At 21.4% G+C, this 16,183-nt stretch overlaps 1 protein-coding gene across 1 annotated transcript in view; it reads left to right on the top strand.

Annotated features, from left to right (window-relative positions):
- The first annotated feature begins 238 nt into the window (after nucleotides 1-238).
- LOC128951234 (metabotropic glutamate receptor-like protein R) overlaps nucleotides 239-16,183 on the top strand; it is a 40,538-nt gene continuing 24,593 nt past the window's right edge. Inside the window, exon 1 of the mRNA XM_054296486.1 lies at nucleotides 239-438. The gene's annotated coding sequence lies outside the window, so the exon portion shown is untranslated. The remainder of the gene's footprint in view (nucleotides 439-16,183) is intronic.

Here is a 16,183-nt window from a genome sequence, read left to right as displayed (position 1 = left end):
TTTTTGTTAAATTCAAGTATTAGTAATATATTTTACTTATAATATGTTATTATTTAAATTTTTTTATTCAGTCAAACAAATGATTAGGCATAAAACTAATGATCAAACAAACTGTTTATTAAATTTTTGGTTTATTTATTTTATTTTTTTTGCAGTGTTGCTATTTGCATAACCATTGGTGGTGGTGGTGGTAGTTGTGGCCAACCATACCTAATATACAGTATATACAGTAGACACATTTTTTAAAGGACACATACAAATCACATTACCCCCAGCACTACCCTATCGTCTCGACTGTATATTTAAGTGCAATACCGGTAGACTTTTGACTATTTTTTTCTCTGGTGGTACTGGTGTTTACCTTATGGACGGATAGTTTGTGGTTAAACGACCCTTTTATCTGTGTGTTTGGCTGTCTGTCTGTCTATTTATTTGATGGTAAGTCTCACTCTTGCTTATGAAATATAAATAATAATCATAAAAAACAACAATAACTACTACTACACCTAATCATACATTCAATTACTGGCTATTTATTTATTATTATAATATATTATTTATTTTTATTGAAGAAAATTTTTTTGTTTTTCATATTTTATTTTCAATTTTGTTTTCATTATTTATACTAATATAATGTGATTTTTTGTTTGTTTGTATTTTGTTTGTTGTTGTTTGCCAACTATATATATAATAATATAAGTGTTTTTTACATTACTATTTTAACACCAAAAAAATCACATATAAAAATATTATTGTAAGTAACAGACAATAAATAGTTTTAAGGTTTTAGGTTTTGTTATTTTGTTTAAAAGTAATAAAAATATTTATTTTTTACAAAAAAAAATAAAATAAATAAAATATTTAATTTTCAAGAAAATTGTTTTATGAAAAATGCTTTTAAAAATTACTCATATATTTTTTAAAAATTATTATTATTATTATTAGCATAAATAATCATTAGTTTACAATTTTAATAGTAAATGTTTGGCAATTGATTTTAATGACTTTCTTTCGCACCGTTAGTGTATTAACTATTTATTTGTCAACTAATAAAAAACATATACTGTATAAAAAAATTATTTTACTAAACTTATTTTATTAGTAAACTGAAAATAAATGTTGAGAAAAAAAATTAATATAATTTAAATAATGTACTAAATATACTACACTATAAACACTTTTAAGTATAGTTTGTAAATACATTACCATTATATTTGGTTTTGATAACTACAATCATTGGCTACAAACTCATCATTGCATTTCAAAAGTTATAATTAAACGTATAAATAAATATTAATATTAAATTTTATAACATTTAGAGAGAGAGAGAGAGAGAGAGAGAGAGAGAGAGTCAATAAAAATGTTAAATATAATTATATTGACGAGACTTTTCTAATGTCTCTCAGAAAATATCCTAAACTTTTATTTCGCTCATTTGCTAACAAACAAATTGCTATAACTTTTTCAACTTAATGTATATAAATATTTAAAGTTTTTATATATTTTTTTTTTAGTTTGATATGAAGATAAACTTTTAATTTACTAGACATTAGCATCACATTTGCTAGATTTTATACTTAATTTTTTTTTATAAATAAAAATATTGATTTTTAATTTTCTATAAAAAGAAGTGTGAAAAATTGACTTTAATTTTACGCTACGTTAGTATCTCATATTATAAACAGTATATATATATATTGTATATAAGGTATAAATTTACACTAAACTCTAATTATTATAATGCAAAAAAAAATTTAGTCAATATTTTTCAATTTAATTTTTACAAAATATATAGTAATTTTCAAATAGTTTCATAAACTAAAATTTGTTATATTAATACATATAAAAAGTGTTGTTAAATATATACAAATATAACACAAATAACAAAATAAATTATATAATATTTTTTTTAAAAAATACATATAACATACAAATGTTTTATTTTTTTATTACTATTTGACTTTGAATTTGTTGCTTAAAACATGCAAATAATTGTTACAAAATATTTGGTGTCTATGTTGTTGTGTATCTAAAAAACATTATTTAAAATTATTTTGTTTGTTTGAATTTATTTATCAACTCATTTTTCATGCTATCATATCATATGGTAATGTATTTGTTAGACACAATCGGTATCACACATACCAGTGATCTCGACACACACACACACATTACCAGTGATGCAAAACAGTAAACCCCTGAAAACAATATTACAACTCAATTCTCCGGGTATTTGCTTTAAACATAAGACAACAAAAAAGAAAATATACATTAATATAACATAAAACATGATTTTAAATATATATTTATTTATTTTTATGTTATGTTACAGAATATTCTCATTTTTTGGTTGTTGTTGTTGTTGTCATGCAATATGTGATTACAGAATATATTTTGTTTTTTGGCTTATGTTTTGTTGTTTGTGTTGTTTTATGTTAAACACTGTATAGTATTTCAGAATCACTTTATAAAATTGAAATTTTTGTTGTTGAAAAAAATGTTTTTTAAAACTAATACATATATGTATGAAAATCAAAAAAATATTGTGTAAGTTATACTGCATAAAAGTTTATAATATTAAAATCGGTCGCACTCATAAGATCTAAACTCATTTGACCCAAACTTATTTGACCCAAATCATTTGACCCAAACTTACTTGACCCAACTCATTTGACCCAAACTCATATGACCCAAATCACTTGACCCAAACTTATTTGACCCAAATCACTTAACCCAAATCACTTGACCCAAATCATTTGATCTAAATCATTTGACCCAAATTACTTGACCCAAATCATTTGACCCAAACTTATTTGACCCAAATATTATTTTATTTTTTCAAACTATATAATATATATAAATGATACAAAAATTAATAAAATAATAATCTAAATAGTTATAAAATTTAGAACTTATTAATATTTATTTACTGTAAATAGTATTACATATTAATTTTTAAAAATATTATATAAAAAGCCAGAGATATTACCAATTGGTTAAAAAATGAATATGGAATAAATATTAATGTTCTAAATTTTCTAACTATTAAGTTTTGTATCATTTATATATATTATATAGTTTGAAAAAATAAAATAATATTTGGGTCAAATAAGTTTGGGTCAAATGATTTGGGTCAAGTAATTTGGGTCAAATGATTTAGATCAAATGATTTGGGTCAAGTGATTTGGGTTAAGTGATTTGGGTCAAATAAGTTTGGGTCAAGTGATTTGGGTCATATGAGTTTGGGTCAAATGAGTTGGGTCAAGTAAGTTTGGTTCTAATGATTTGGGTCAAATAAGTTTGGGTCAAATGAGTTTAGATCTTATGAACTAGACCCTATTAAAATATATCGCTTATAATAAATTTTTGGTTTTATTTAATATATTAATTTTTATAAAATGTTTTTATTTTCATCAAAATAAGTTAGTTTTTTTCTATTTTCTCTTATATATATATATATGTCTAAAATATTTATTTATTTAGATAACAATATTCCCCCAAAAAAAAATCTAATAAAATTGCAATTATTACTACACATTATATTTCTAACAAATATATGTTATATAATATTATTAAATGTTATGGTTTGGCAATGAAAACACAAGTGAATTATGAGATTATATCGTAATATATATATATACAGTATAATATATATACAATGTACAGTATATACAGTATAATAATAATGATTGCCTATATTTTTATTTTTGGTGGCAATCCAATGACCCGTTTTTGGTCATTTATTATAATCATATATATCATATATATTATATAATATCACAATTGTGTTACACACTTACATCAATACAATGGGTTGGTTAGGTTGGCGGCTACAACAAACTTAAAAGCAAACAAATGTTTCATAATATACAGTATATATATATATATATATATATATATATCAATAAATTTATTATTAGAAATTATACCGGCGTATCATTGTATGTATTATTATAGCATAAAGTTATAGACCCGACAAATGAGAGAGAAAGTGATAGATATACAGTATATTGTGTATAACAACAACAACAGCAAAAAATAGTAAAATTAATGATTTATTAAAAAGCTTTCAGTATTTAAACATATTCTATGTATAGAGAGATATATAAAATTTATATCAATAGATGAGTATAATAATGATAATAATAATAATAAAAGATATAAATTTTAAAATTTATAACTTCATAGCTATGGCTATAGCTGTTGCTATGAATGTGATATCACAATAGGTTAAAGACCATAAAATTTCAATATAATTGTATTGTACAGTATATTCAATATTATATATATATGATATAATAGATAAATGTATTTTGATTGTTAAGCATCTCTTTCTCTCTCTCTCTCTCTCTCTCTCTCTCTCTCTCTCTTATCTGTGAAATAAATAATAATAATAATAACATGTATGATATGATAGGGAAAGTTAACCAACGAAAAAAAAATTCAGAGATAAATAACTAAAGTATTAGCAGAATATATATATATATATAATATAAAGTATATATCGTAAGTGATGGAGCAAATGGTTTATCGCTATGGGTATTAAGCATGGGTCTAGTTCATAAGATCTAAACTCATTTGACCCAAACTTATTTGACCCAACTCATTTGATCTAAACTTATTTGACCCAACTCATTTGACCCAAACTCATTTGACCCAAATCACTTGACCCAAACTTATTTGACCCAACTCATTTGACCCAAATCACTTGACCCAACTCATTTGACCCAACTCATTTGACCCAAATCACTTTACCCAAATCATTTGACCCAAACTTATTTAACCTAAATATTTATTATTTTATTTTTCAAACTATATAATTATATATAAATAATACAAACTTAATAATTGGAAATATTTCTGTTTTTTTATTTTTTTTAAAATAAATATGTAATAACTTAATATTATTAAGTTCTAAATTATTTTATAGATTAAATAGATTATTATATTATTTATATAGTTAATTAAATAAAATTATTAAGTTTTATATTATTTATATATAATTATAGTTTGAAAAAATAAAATAATAAATATTTGGGTCAAATAAGTTTGGGTTAAATGATTTAGATCAAGTGATTTGGGTCAAATGAGTTGGGTCAAATGATTTGTGTCAAATGATTTGGGTCAAGTGATTTGGGTCAAATAAGTTTGGGTCAAGTGATTTGGGTCAAATAAGTTTGGATCAAATGAGTTGGGTCAAATGAGTTTGGATCAAATGAGTTGGGTCAAGTAAGTTTGGGTCAAATGAGTTTAGATCTTATGAGTGCGACCGATTAAGCATATATATATACAGTAAATTTATATATATAGACAACATATAATATTAGATATACACACATATATTTAAGTTATAAATATTTGGCATAACATATATCTAACAAAATAACGATTCTTATCACACATTACTTACACACACACACACACACACACACATACCGGCAATAATATGTAAGAAACTTCATATATATATATATATTTATATATTAATAATTTATATATAACTATACATTTACATTAATATTCATACACTATTGTTAGATAATAGTATTTATAATACTGTATACATATATATATATATATATATATATATATATATATATATATATGATATAATATTAAAGGCACTGTTGGTGTAGTGGGCCTATGACTTACCGCTAAATTCCTGTTTTCGAGTTATACGGACTCCTAGTCCTCATATACTGTAATCCTTATCTATCTTTCCCTCTAATATAAGTCTACGAATATATATATATATATATACAGTATATACAGTACTTTAGATATTATTAGATATGATTTCATACCATATATTGTATATATATATATATATCACATACAATATACTGTATATCTATCTAAAAACATACTTTATTTTTCTCATATATTATATGTAATATTTTATTTCTCTCTTTCTTTTACATCTAATGTTTTTCTCTTTCGTACGATATGTATGTGTCCTTAAATCCACTCCTATTTTTATCCCTTTCCCCTGTAGTTGTTTGTGTGTGTGAATCACAAGTGTCAGACCAGTGACTATAATGCAAGTATGAAACAGGATTTACACACAAAAACTTTTTTTCGTTACTATATTTATTAATAAAATATTATTATTACTATTACTTTCTCATATATGATACGATACGATAGTAGTGATTTGTATGTGAATGTTGTGTTTTATTATTAAAGTTTTTTTTATGTGTGTTGCTATTGTTTTATATTTTTTGTGTGTGAGTGAGTGATTGAAGAGAGAGAGAGAGAGAGAGAGAGAGAGAGAGAGAGAGAGAGAGAGAGAGAGAGAGAGAGAGAGAGTTATATATTGGTATCTAAGCTCTAGGAGATGAGTGCTCTTATATATATTGAAAGTATAGATAAGTGGAAACTACACAACCATTGGATTTGTTTAGCCTATGGATAGATAAAAGTGGTGACAGTTTTGTATTATTATTATTATTATATTATTTGTTGTTATGTTATTGTCATTAACTTGTGTTTCCAATTGTGAACAACAAATGAAATGAAAATTAGAAAAATACTTGAAATACAATTATAGACATTATATTATTAGTAGTATTATAGCTAATATAGTATTACAGTACTATAAATGTGTGATAAATATAATATAAATTTTTGCTTTTAAAAATTTTTCAATAATTAAATACACATATGTTGTCTGTTTGTGCTATATTTTTATCATTTTTATATAAAAATTTTAATTTTATTGCATTCATATGCTCTGTTATGCAATAAATATATGAAAATCTATTTTTTAATTAACTTAAATTTAATTAATTAATTAAAATTTTTACTAAAAATAGTAAACATATTTTTAGTAGTTAATGACTATTTTTTAATAGTAAATCATAATACTACTACTACTGCATAATTTACAATAATAATAATAATAATAATAATTGTTATTAATTAAATAAAATTATGTCAAATAATAAATTTTTAATATTTAATGATTAAATTTTTTAAAAAATTTAATAATAACTATAGTACTGTATAATTTAACTATAATTTATACCGTTAATTTAATATCTATAATTTAAAATAATATATTTTTTTATATAAAATAATAATAATATTTACAGTTAGTAAATTATATAAATTACCAATACCATTTTGTTGTGGTGTAAATATAATAATAAAGATAAAAAAAACTTTATTTATTATTTATTTAATTTTATTTTATTTAATTTAATAAGTGTATATACACTGTATCTACTGGTATACAGTAAAAAAAAGTTTCAAATAAACTTATGATTATTATCGGTATTATCTATTTTGGTGACCATTTATTGGATCAATTTTAAGCCCCAAACACACTGTGAATGAAAGCGGAATTGAAAACCATTTGTTTAATAGTGGAGTCAAATGGTTTAAACTAATGGACAGTTAGGGGACAACAGTAGTCATCAAAGGGACAGTTAAGTGGACGGAAAAACGGTTGTTTGCAATCTATAATAGTATATACTATGGGAGTGTATGTAAGTGTGTGTATGTTTGTCTACTGTGTCAAAAAATTATGTTGATTGTAATAAAGTAGAGTGACTGTCCAATACTATCCATTGTCTATATACTGTATATAGTACATAGTATTATACAATACAAATAGTAACTTTTATAATGACATACCAGTGCTCTCTATCACAAACACTGTGTGTTTATGTTTGTACTGTATGTAGCTATGCTGTAATGTGGGACTAGTAGTCGATTTTTCGGTCATCAGAGACATACCAATGTCGATGTGATGCTGTGCTAACGTTATGCTACACTTGCAATGTCAGTGCTCTCTCTCTCTCTCTCTCTCTCTCTCTCTCTCTCTCTATTTCATCTCTCAATCAGTCAGTCACTTACTGGCCTTTCAATGGGAACGACGACACATATATTATTGCATAGAGAGAGAGAGAGAGAGAGAGAGAGAGAGAGAGAGAGAGAGAGAGAGATGTCATACATTGAATAAAAAAATTCATTCAATTTACTGAATAATAATAATAATATAAAAAAAGACAACAACAAAAAACCCAAATGACATACAATTCAATCAATTGTATTCAATAATATTAAATAAAACATAACATACATAATATTGAATAAATATACTGTATTTTATATATTCATACCTATTATACTAGATTTTCTATGGCATTCAAAAACTGACTGTCCATTTGTTTGAGTGCTGGTCTAGTTTTTTTCAACATTACTTAGTATTGTATAATATTTTCAATGATACGGATACTGTATATATGATATGTAAATATATATATATATATAGAAAAATCTCATCCTTTTTGATGAATTTTATTTAACATTTTTTTGTGTGAGTATATTACTTATACAACAATATATAACAATACTGAATATATTCAGTGTATATAAATAGTGGTCAATAGTGTATTGTTATAATACAATGATATGAATACAACAACAAAAAAAACATAATATAATAGTATTCACAAATTAATTTGATGAATAGTGGCCATAAAAATAATATTATTATATATATATACAATGTATACAACAATTTATTATACATATTATTTATGGGTCAGTCATAATAGTATAAATAATAAATTATTATTTTCAAAAATTTTAATCAAATCTAAAAATACTAACACAAAATAATATTAGATAATATAGTTTTTTTCTTCTTATTTTATTTTATTGATGATTTATATTTAGTATTCATGTATTTATGCAATTTATACAAATATTATAGTATGTATATATATTTTGTGATTGCATATATATATAAATTATTTTTAGTATTTTTTATTGATTATGTAACCAAAAAATTTATTTCCCTTTCACAAAAAAAATTTATTATTATTTATCATCTGAATTGATGGGCTAAGAGAGAGAGAGAGAGAGAGAGAGAGAGAGAGAGAGAGAGAGAGAGAGAGAGAGAAATGATTTAATATTTTAAATGTCTATTTATTTATTAAATATTTTGTTGAACAACAAGTGATTAGATTATTATTATTAGATTTTTTTTTTGTGTTGGTTCCCCACAACTATCACATCAATAATAGTATTATTAATAATAATATATTTAGTTATTATTAAAGTAGAAAAAATTTAATAATAAAATATATTTGCTTATTTAAATCTACTGAAAAAACATTTATCTATATTATAGATATACTGTATGTTCAAAAATATATTATATATATAAATATTGATATATATCGTGATGTATACAATCAATCATTTCCAGTAATGCTCTTAATTTCAAACAAAATAAAAATAGTTTTATTATATATGTATATATATTATTAATAATATTTAATATAAGTTTTCTATTAATATATCTTTCAAAATAAAATGTTTGATTCATTACGAATAAATAAAATGTTAGCTTTTAATTTAGATTTTATTATTAATATTATTATATTTTTCCCTCAGATTTTTCTAATGATTATATTAATAATTTAAACTTTTCAAAAAAATTTTATTTTTCAATTAATTTATAAAATAATTATAATTACTATTAAATAATATATTGCCATCAAATTGCCATTAAATATATATATAATTAATAATTTGAACATTCATTCAGTATTTTTAGTTTAGTATTAATTAACTAATAATACAGTAGTTTTTCTTATCTATAAAATACAGAAATGTTTCTAATGTTAATAATACTAATAATAATTATCATAATATTTTCATAACACTATAGTATTTACGAAATAATCTTAATTTGTATGAATAATAAAACATTTGTAACATATTATACTGTATACACACAACACATATTATATTATGAGTATTAAACACTACTACTGATAAGTTTTAATATATTTGTAGCATATTTTTTGTTGTTGATATGATATCTCTTAACAATTCACTGATTTCTATAAGAGTATCAAAAAATTGATGCTAAAAAATGATATATACAGTGCATTAAAGTACCTAAAAAAATAGTTTCATCTATTTTTTTCATATGATACACATTGTATACAATATAAACTAAGTCAATGTCCACAATATGTTTCAATATTTATCTAAAATAATACATCATTAACTATTTTGATATATATATATACTAGTACATTTATGGTATATATTACTATAGTTGAATATTGTATATATTCAATACATGGGTCTAGTTCATAAGATCTAAACTCATTTGACCCAAACTTATTTGACCCAACTCATTTGACCCAAACTCATTTGACCCAAATCACTTGACCCAAACTTATTTGACCCAACTCATTTGACCCAAATCACTTGACCCAACTCATTTGACCCAACTCATTTGACCCAAATCACTTGACCCAACTCATTTGACCCAACTCATTTGACCCAAACTTATTTAACCCAAATATTTATTATATTATTTTTCAAACTATATAATTATATATAAATAATACAAACTTAATAATTGGAAATATTTCTGTTTTTTTTTATTTTTTTTTTAAATAAATATGTAATAACTTAATATTATTAAGTTCTAAATTATTTTATAGATTAAATAGATTATTATATTATTTATATAATTAATTAAATAAAATTATTAAGTTTTATATTATTTATATATAATTATAGTTTGAAAAAATAAAATAATAAATATTTGGGTCAAATAAGTTTGGGTTAAATGATTTAGATCAAGTGATTTGGGTCAAATAAGTTTGGGTCAAGTGATTTGGGTCAAATGAGTTTGGATCAAATGATTTGGGTCAAATGAGTTTGGATCAAATGAGTTGGGTCAAGTAAGTTTGGGTCAAATGAGTTTAGATCTTATGAGTGCGACCGTCAATACATACCCCAAAAAAATATCATTTGTTACGACAATTTACTTATCGTTAAATACATTACATTTGATACGAAATAAAATTTATAAAAAATAAACTTTTTTTTCTTCTCAGTATTTTACGTATAAGCGATAGAGAGAGAGAGAAAAAAGGGAAAAAATTATTTAAAGATCTTTAAATCCATTGATAGATAGGATATTACAAAGTGCTGTGACTTTTAGATTTTGCTGTTACTTATAAATATCATATATATATATTCAGTAATATATATATATAGCCAATAGTCACGATAAAAATAAAAATCAGTGTTTAAACATCAGTAAAAAAACTTTGCTAACAAATCGATACATACTATACATATGCATACAAAAAAAAGTCATCGACAATTTGATTGTATTTATTTTTTTGAAATTCAAATGCATTTTCAATTTGTTAGTTGTATTATTCAACGATAAAAAAAAATTAAGATAAATAAAATAAAAAGTGAAGATATTTTTTGTTGTGTTGTAAAAAAAAGTTTTTTCAATTCAATAGAAATTTCCACTTATTTTCTTATTTTAAATCCTTTTTTCTTATTTATTATTATTATTATCTCTTATTTTATTCTTTCTATTTGTTGATCACTTTTATTGCAGATTTAAGTATTTATTATTATTATTATTGAATATATTTAACTTTCAATTGCTATTGAATTTTCGTATTTCCCATTTAAATGTCAATACCTTTTTTTAGCCACAAATAATAATACTAATAATAATAATCTGATTATATAAATTTAATTGAATATTTATTTGTTAGGACATAGTTTTAATTTGATTTTAACTGTTTATTTTGTTTTATATAAAAATTTAATATATATATATATATTAAAAGCAAAAAATTATTAGAAATTAAGCAATAAAATTACTATTCATATGAAACATAATAGACCATTTTTAAAAAAAATAGAAAACAATTAAAAATTATTGATTAATAGTCATTAATTTTTTTGTTGAAAAAAAATATTTAAATAATTTTACAATATATTAGAAAATTTTTCAATAAATTTTTCATGTACTCAAAAAAATATTATCCATTAATTTTGTTAATGTAATTAACATTTTTGAAAATAAATGACATGTTATGTATGTGTTTGAGAGAAAAAAAGGGTTAAATACCTATAAGATAATAGTGGACTGACCTTTAAATTAAATTAAATATCCTTATTTTTAGTTTCTAAAAAATTACATTTTAATAAATTTAAAAAATAAAAATAATTTAAATATTGAATATTTCTCATATTAATTATCAAACACATACATATAATACTGTATATATATATATATATATATATAATATACTTATAATATATACATTATATATATATAATATATTATATTGACAAATAAATTGATTATAAATTCAAAATACTGTATATTATTATTGATTCACAAGTTTATGTCATATATATATATAGATATTTATCATATGGTAAATGTCAAATACCTATGTAGTAGTAGTAGTAGTAGTTATGTATAGTATATATATTATATACTGTATTTTAAAATACGAGTATATAAATAATTAAAGCAATATTTGTTTGAAACATAACTTTTTCTAACAGAAAAAAGTAAAAAATAAGAGATTTTTAGTTTTTTGGTTTTAGATTTTATTAAAATAAATTGCATTTAATATTATATAAGTAAATGAATATATGGTAAGCTTATGTATAATATAATATTTTTTTTGTATGTGTGTGTGTGTCTGGTTTAAAGTATTATCATTTTTTTTGTTAAATCAAATTTGTTATTTTTAAAAAGAAACTTTATATATTAAATATATTAAATATTGTATACTATTAAACAAAACAAAACGGCAAAAATATTTTCATATATGTTTTGAATAATTGATAAGTTTTTTCTATGAGGAAATATATATATATATAAATATAATCTTAATTTTTTTGTGTTGAAGTTTCAAATTTTATATACAGTAATGTATTTGTTTTTCTTTGTTATGAAAATGTGTAGCGAAAAAAACTAATTATAATAAATGTATGTTTCATTTTCGTTGCAAAATTTCAAAACAAAAAAAACTTATATATACACTATATATAGTATATATATTATATATATATAAAATCACGTAAAAACATTGTATCAAATTTGTTTTACGTGGTATTAAACCCCTCAGTTGAAACAAAAATTGTAAATTGTATACAAAAATTTTTATTATTATTATTATATTAAATTTAATGTTAAAAATTTTTTCTCTCTCTCTCTCTCTCTCTCTCTCTCTCTCTCTCTCTCTCTCTCTGAATGTTTGTGTAGAGTATATATATGCCGTTGCAAACAATCATTAGTTATATTTTATTTAAGGATTTATAATATCATTTTTTGTGTGGTTTCATATAGTTTTTTGTTTGTTTGTGTGAACATAATTTCCCATTGATTTACTGATCATATATTATTTTTCCACATTTTACTTTTTACAGATTTATATGGGTAAATAATTTTATATACAATATATTTTTCTATTATATATTTTATACAGTATATATATAGTTTACAATATATTTTATAACTTATATACTCTACAATATGTTTGATGTCCATATATAGTGCGATAAAAAATCATAAAACTTTTTTTGTTGTTGTTGTAATACATACTAACATTGAGGGGGATATTAATCTCTATAGGATTTACTATACACTTGATTTGGGTTCACATATGTTTTCACTGATAACTCCCAATCCTCTCATATGTAACCAGTAAGAGATGTGTGTGTGTGTGTGTGTGTGTGATTGTCTATATATACAGTATATAGAGGATAGGTATGGCAAACGTGACACTCAAAGTGATGGTACCATTGCTGATATTATTGATGTTATTAAATATAATATATACAGTATATGGTATATACAGGAGCCAAATGAGGCAAATGTTTGGACATACAGTTATCGGATAAGAAAAAATAATAATAATAACTTACTGTTCAATACATTACATAACACATATTATATACATTAAAGTATCACAAATGAGTATTATTTTTTTATCGCAAGATTTATTAGACTATTAAACAAATATATAAGGTAATCACAACAATAGCTGTCATGGTTTTAATGAATTTTCAAAGTTAATTTTCTTAAAAACTAAAGACAATTAAATACTAAAATTTTCTCCATCATCTTCAATAATTATTACGCAATGTATATAGAAATTATCATTTTTATTTTTAAAGTATTTCTTAACTTATTTTGCAAAAAAAGAAATTAAGTCATTTTTGACATAACCTTAAATTATTTATTTTAAATAGACTAGACATTTTTTTATAATTAAAATCAAAGGATATTTTGCTAGTATATTAACAGGGTTATATAGTGAATAAACAATAATTTTTTATCCCAACTCTTTCAACCATTTTTTCAATCATTTAGTAACATATTTTAAAATAATATTGTGATAAAAGATTATTTGAGTTATTTTTTATTAAAACATCACTAAATTTTATCAAATCATTTATAGATTAATGCATTAAATGTTAATTTATATAATAATTATTAAACTGATAAATATTTTTAATTTTTTAATAAATTATTTTATAAATATTGCAATTTACTAAAATTTGATGATTAATTGCCAAAATTTTATAATTATAATTAACTTAGATATTTTATTTTTTATTAATCATATTTAGAGACTCATAGAATTATATCTTATACAAAAAAATCTATTTTATCTTACTTCAAGACTAAGTTATAAATAAAATTAAAAAATATTTCATTTTATTCAGCTTATAACAAAAAGTTATTATTTAATTTATAAGTATTTTTTACTAATTTATGACAAATAATCTAAAACAATGTTATAATAGAAGATGAATATATTGTTTAATAGAGGACATAAAAAATTTGATTTTTAACTTTTATTTAAAACTTAATTATCGCTTAACATTTATCTCATCTTATTGACTAATAATCGTCTTTAAAGCTTTAATTAAATCTTATTAATTTTTGATAATTTTTTAAAATAATCACTAAGGTAACCACTATAGAATTGTGGAATTAAAAATGATAATTTATGATGAAATCATATAAATAATAATTAAATTAAAAATTTATGATTTGTAAATTTTGGATCATATTTATTAGAATGGCCATTTTATCTTTAAAACAAATTATTTTAAAAATTTTGATTATAAAATTTAAAGACACATAACCATTTTATTTTAATAAAAAAGAATTGCATTTTTATCATTAACAGTAGCTTCACAGGAATAACTTAAAGTTGATACATTTCAGTGTGACAGAATTTTTTGTGGTTATCTTATATTACATGAGATATAGTTTTTAGTTTTGGTCTGTATTAATAATACAGTATTATTATTATACTTACAAATAATCCTTTGAAACAAAAAAAAAATCAATTAAAAAACAGTTTATATATATTATATTTTTTATCTTAATGTCTAATATAGATATAATTTATACATTCAGTATATGGGGTATCAAAAAAAGTCAATTTATTGCAAAACAAAAATTAATTTGTGTTATCACTATAATAGGGTAATATATATTGATATTATACAGCATATACTATATATATATTGTATGGGTGTATAAATTAAATTAATATATCACTTGCTGTGTGTGTGTTTGATAAATATAATTCAATTAAATTGTAACGTGTTTTTTATGTATAGCTTAAGTGTCAAACATTTTTTTTAAACCTTTAAACTTTATATTTTTTGGGAGCATTTATTTTAATGAAAAAAAAGATCTCCCATTGAATTCAATGTTATTTAAATCAGGAAATGGTTTATTTATTTTTATTAATAAATAAAAAAAATTTATACTATATATACTGTATATATATTTCACTATTTAATGTATAGTACTGTGTGTGCTGTATGTGTAATCTCTATGTGTTTTATGACTTTTATTATAAAATATTAAGGATTATATATATTTTTTGCTATTCAATGACAAAAAAAACTAACTTAAACAACTTATATCCAAAAAATTTGTTAATAAATTATTTCTAACAATTTAATAAGTAAGTCATACTGTATATGATATGTGAAATGTGCTAATAATTTTGATTAATTAAAATTATTTGAATTTAAAGTTATATATAAAAAGTAGAGTATATTATTTTATTAATAGTTAAATGCTTGAAATTTTTATTTCAAAAAAAATTCATAAATATATTGTTAGCCATATAAGATAATGTATTATAATATATATACCGGTATATAATTTTCTACTGTAATAAATTATAACTTAACAACAATATTATTATTAAATATGTTATACATTCATAATTAATCAAAAGATTAAATCATATGATTAATAATATTTGTCTTTCATTTATCTAATATATAATATAATAAAATATAATAAATGAAATATTGGTAGCAATTTCATTGTTTACAAGAGAAT

Source organism: Oppia nitens, unplaced genomic scaffold (assembly GCF_028296485.1).
Source record: "Oppia nitens isolate AA-2021 unplaced genomic scaffold, nextdenovo-longstitch-racon4-pilon3 scaffold11_pilon_pilon_pilon, whole genome shotgun sequence".
NCBI lineage: Eukaryota > Metazoa > Arthropoda > Arachnida > Sarcoptiformes > Oppiidae > Oppia > Oppia nitens.
The sequence above is the reverse complement of the archived record's forward strand: the minus strand, read 5'-3'. Positions and strand labels throughout refer to the sequence as shown.